Source organism: Myotis lucifugus, unplaced genomic scaffold, assembly GCF_000147115.1.
Source record: "Myotis lucifugus unplaced genomic scaffold, Myoluc2.0 scaffold_0, whole genome shotgun sequence".
NCBI classification, from domain to species: Eukaryota; Metazoa; Chordata; class Mammalia; order Chiroptera; family Vespertilionidae; genus Myotis; species Myotis lucifugus.
The window spans coordinates 36,591,802-36,597,130 of NW_005871048.1; the positions used below are offsets into that span (position 1 = coordinate 36,591,802).

The 5,329-nt window shown below is 40.3% G+C and overlaps 1 pseudogene; it reads right to left on the bottom strand.

The window, feature by feature from the left end:
* Positions 1 to 3,595: 3,595 nt before the first annotated feature.
* On the bottom strand, positions 3,596 to 4,569 carry LOC102427468 (annotated as a pseudogene).
* Between the last annotated feature and the right edge of the window lie 760 nt (positions 4,570 to 5,329).

Genomic DNA, 5,329 nt, shown 5'->3' on the forward strand with positions numbered 1-5,329 from the left:
GTGAGGTAGGGGTTTTATTCATTCTTTTGCATGTGCATGTGCATGTCCACTCGTCCCATTTATTGAAAAGGAATTTCTGCATTGAAATGTCTTGGCACTCTTGTTCAATATCAGTTGACCATAAATGTGAGAGTTTATTTCTGGACTTTCAATTTTATTCCATTGATCTATATGTCTATCCTTATGCCAGTGCCTCAGTGTTTTGATTCTCATATATATATATATATATTTTTAAAACAAAAAGCATAGGAAAGCTATGTAATTGGCAAATTGGGAAAAGTGGTCTTTTTGAACTGGGAGAAAATTCTTTTGCAGGAATATAAATGTGAAGGGGAGGGAATAAATATTTATTGAGCACTATTATATGTTGGCATTATAGTAGAGACCTTCACTTGCATTGTAATAACAATCATATAAGAGTCATAATATCCCCATGTGATAGTATTATCGTCACGGAAACTAAATTTTGGAGAGGTTAAATGACTTGCCTAAAATTATTTAGTAACTAATCATGGAGCAAGTGGAATTTATACACAGTCACTAGGAATTGAGAGCCCATGGTTTTTCCATAACTATGATCTTTTCTTATCGTATATCTGAAGGTAGTGGAGGGTTTTGAATTCATTAATATCAAACTTTTGTTTTCATGACACTCTAGGAAATTAAAGAGGCGCTTATATAAGTCCTCACCTGAGGATATTTTTTCCATTGATTTTTAGCAAGGATGGGAGGGAGAGAGGGAAGGAGATAGGAAAGAAGGAAGGGAAGGAGGGAGGGAGGGAGGGAGGGAAACATTGACGTGAGAGAGACACATGGATTGGTTGCCTCCCACACATGCCCTGCCCAGGGGCAGGGATTGAGCCTGCAACCTAGGTAGGTGTCCTTGACTGGGAATCCAGCCTGTGACCCTTCAGTGAACGGGCCAACGCTCTAACCACTGAAAACACCAGCCAGGGCTTATATAAACTATTTTTAAGATAGTTGTCTACCAGCAAAATTTTACAGAATATTTAAAGAACTTACTCTTCAACAATAAAAACTAGTTGTTGTTGGTTTTTGTTTGCATAATTTGCTTAAGATTCCTTTATTTTTCTTTTCTTAATTGGGGTCCCAGAGTCTAGGCGGATGTTAAGTTCAGATAATGCAGTTTCAGCCATGATAGAAACCCAGACTAGACACTTCTGTTATCTCTTGTCGACTTTTTACCTTCTCTGCTCCACAGGGCAAGAGTTTATTGCTTTCTCTCAGTGAAGATGCTGCACCTAGAAGTGTAGATTGTCCAGTGTTTCTTATGTAAGAATTTCCATGATTCAATTCCTCTCAGAAGTTAGTGCCAGGAAAAAGTTTGCCTAACTTGAGAAACAACTATGATTCTTTCACCAGATTGTGGGAACTATATTATTCATAGTATGTCATTCTTACCTTGGCTCTGGAAAGCCCAGAGCTAAACTTAATGCTCAGCTATGGTAAACCGGGACCCTGCTAAGAGGATCCCTTACTTCCTATTATTTTAAATAACGAGTCACCCCAAGGCCATTTGGAAGTAGGCAGAATAATTAATAATACGCGATATTTTTATTTTCAATAGAAAATAATATATTTTCTAATTCTAGCACTATGTGAAAATAAGGTGCCCAAGAATTGGTGGTTTTACAGATATGCATGCTTGTGCTTCTTGTTTTAAGGAAGAGGACTGACAGAGAAAGTTAGAGAAAAAAGTTCCTTACAGGCAAGGTTTTCAGATTGAAGACTACGTGTTTTAGTCTGGGACAGATTAGGGACAAGCACCCTCTTCACAGTGCACAAATAAATAAATAAATGGCAGTAGTTTTCTCAAATTCTCATCTTCACATTTTCCAAATAATATTGTAGGCACTAATGAATGTAATAGTTTTGAGAGCAACACTTAATTCATCATAGAAAAAGACAAAGCTGGAAACACAAGTCGGGGGCCAGATGCACAGTACTGTTGCTTTAAAGGGCTAAAGCACTGTTTCTCTGGGTGCTTTTATGCCCGTCAGGAATACCGTTAAGAAGCTAATCCCCCAAGCTTCTTTGTATTTTGGACCTCTTCCGAAAGAAAGTTTTGTAATCCAGAAACATGTCTGCAGGTGAAGATTTGGAGTGAGTCAAGATTCAGCGAATTGAGTTTGCCAGTTACATGTTATCGAGCAGCAAAGAATGTTGCATAAATTGCATGCAACCTATAAAAGGTTATTGCAGGAAAACATTCTCACTATATGGAAATTTCCACCTCATTTCAGGGGTAAGTTCATTTGGACGAGGGCCAGATGGATTTGTTCATGGTGGTGGTGACATAATAGGAGGAAATGAACGGAGCACCTTCTTGGGTTGAGTTTAACCAGAGTCACATGGAGTCTAGTTTTGGAACCAGAGGCAGGAAAGCAGACTACTGCTTTAGAAGTTAGTGGCAAATTAAAGTTATTGCTTCGTTTATAGAAGAAAGGAAGACCAAGAAGTAGAGACTGTGACCTGAAGATAAAAGTGGCCAACAGTCCTCAGATTTTACCAGGAGAGAGCAAATGCCCAAAGTTCTGAGTGTTTGTTTCTTCCACAACTTAGTCACGGTGTATTTTGAGGGCCCTGTTTCTCCTTGGCTCTGTTGTCGATGTTTCCTGAATAGATGTGAGTGGAAAGTGGACTTTTTTTCTATAGATCATTGAGATTTCCTTTATCGGGAGCTCACGGCCCCTTATATATGACTTGGTCCCCCTGCTGCCCCATTAGGTGCCGATTGGTCCTTGTAATATGTGTTCCTATTAGAGACATTTAGCTATCCTCATTTATCAGATAGCCTAACACCTTGGTAATGGGCTTTCAATAAAAACGAAGGAATTTTTTTTTGTGTGCATACAGTCTTCATTTTCACTCTTGACTTAAAAACTGCCAGTTGGCAGCAGAAATTGAAATATGACATTACTGTCTTTTGGAGACCTTAACCAAGCCATTTCTGTGGCCCAAAAGATGGCTTCTGTCTCACGTAGACCAGAACACTGATTTTAATAGGCAGAGTCCTTTTTAATCAGGAGAGGCCCTTCAAGTTTTTGTGCTCAAAATTGCCAGTTCTCCACCCATATTTGTCAAGGAAAATGAAGTCTTATAATTTTAGATGGCTTCTTTATACAATTCAATCCATGGACTAAAAAAAAGCAGAATGATAATTTTATGAGACTGATTTTTCATAGGACCCCAAGTTGGTGAACTGTAATTTTGCTAGTTTCCCTGAAGATATTTGCAGTTTAAATAATTTAATTTTATATGTGATTTTTAAAGGACATTGACTTCCAAGTTTGTGTCTAGCACTGAAATTCTGTGATCACAGTATAAGGAAATCTCAGTCTCTCAAAATGGGTGGTGGTGGATTTGAGAGGTAGGGTGTTTTGAAGGTGAATAGGCAAATTTAATCAATCTTTGGTATGCTGACAATCATGAAAACATATCAAATGTGTCTGCTATAAATGCATATTTGATTTAAATCCCAAACAGATTCATACTCAGAATAGGAAACAAAGTGTTCACACATGAAAACTGTCCAGCCCTGTTGCTGTAAGTTACACCAGGTGGGGTATAGTGTTCAGGAGGCTGAGTGATCTGCACAGGCAAGTACATTCAGAATCACATTTTCACCAGGCCCAGGGTAATTTTACCTCATGGCCCATCCGATGGCTCATAATTATCTTCCAAGGCCTTGTCATTTGACTAAACTTGGCAGGTTCCCTTTAATTTCTTTCTCATTTATGCCTCATAGTAAGTGTTTCTTGAAAATGTAGCTGAAGCACATGATAAAAACAGCATTCACAATCCCCCAAAGTTCCTGTTATTACCCTTCTTTCCCCCAGTCTGCCTTTCCAGAGAACGTAGCAGGTACTTTCTTCTTGGACTATACCTTTTATCCTGTCTCTCCTTCTCTATTCTTCCTCCCCTTCCAATCCCTAGTTTCTTGATTCCTATTAAGTGTACTTTATCTATTCTTCAGGTCCAAATGATCCTATCTGGGGATACTTGCTTTGATTTTAGCCCAAATAGCAATAAACATGGTTCTGAGAAAACTTTTTTTTTTTTTTTGGTTGCTGACATTTAGCTATCCTCATTCATCAGATGGTTTATTGGTATTAGAGCACAGCAGACAGATTCACATGGCTCCACGTGGTGTTTTGAACATCATTCCAATGGTAGGCTGAGTGACCTGTAGGCTGGACAGACTGCCAAACTCCAAGAGCTTCAGCATTTCCTTAGTTTCAGAACAAACTTCATGATCTGATCTAGGACTGAGACCTCAGGGACATAATTATCTCTCCTCTCGTATCTTCCTGAAGCTTCAAGGAAACACCCCTCTCAGGGCCTCCCTGACCCTGCTTCATCTGATGGGTGACACACCGCGCCGGCTATCTTGTTGCAGATCTTCTGCTGGGGATAACGGCGATCTCCCCGCACACGTGCTTCTGGGTGTGGAATCATTGCCCAGGTACGTGCAGTACTGCTCCATGATGACCCTGGCTGCCTTCTTCAGTGTCTTGGTATGAACTCGGCCCATCTTGGCTGGTCCCTGGTGAACGAGCCTGAGAGAACTTTAGTTTTAGATCCCAAGTGGTTCTCCTGTGGATTTAATAGCACAAGGGATACATGGGTGTAAATTCCCTAATTTAGACATCCCAGTAGGCATTTGCTATGTCAGACATTGTGAAGATACAAAAACATAAGGCTCAACCCTAGCCCTCAAAGAGAATAAAATGTAGCCCTAGCCAGTTTGGCTCAGTGGGCAGAGCGTCAGCCTGCAGACTGAGGGGTCCTGGGTTCGATTCTGGCCAGGGGCACATGCCTGGGTTGTGGGCTTGGTCCTCAGTGTGGGGCATGCAGGAGGCAGCCAATCAGTGATTCTCTCTCATCATTGATGTTTCTATCTCTCTCTCCCTCTCCCTTCCTCTCTGAAATCAATAAAAATATATATTTTTTTAAAAGAGAATAAAATGTAGATGTGGCATCAATTCAAGTTGCATCCATATGAAACGTGTAATACCACCAAATAATACAAACCATCTGCGATGCCCTGTTCACGTATCCACATCCATGAGGGCAGACATTTTTGTGTTTCTCTTTGTCCACCGATGCATCCCAGTGCCTGAACTGTCCCTTGCACACAGTGAGTGCTCACTAGATGTGTGGAATGAAGTACAGTCTGCTTCCTAAGCATAGACGTAAGTACAGTCTGCTCTATACCCGGCATATTTCTGTAATGAGAGCATATGTAACACAGATTAGCTCATTCATTATTGATATGTAGGGAAAGGATATTAGTAAAATGGGGTGG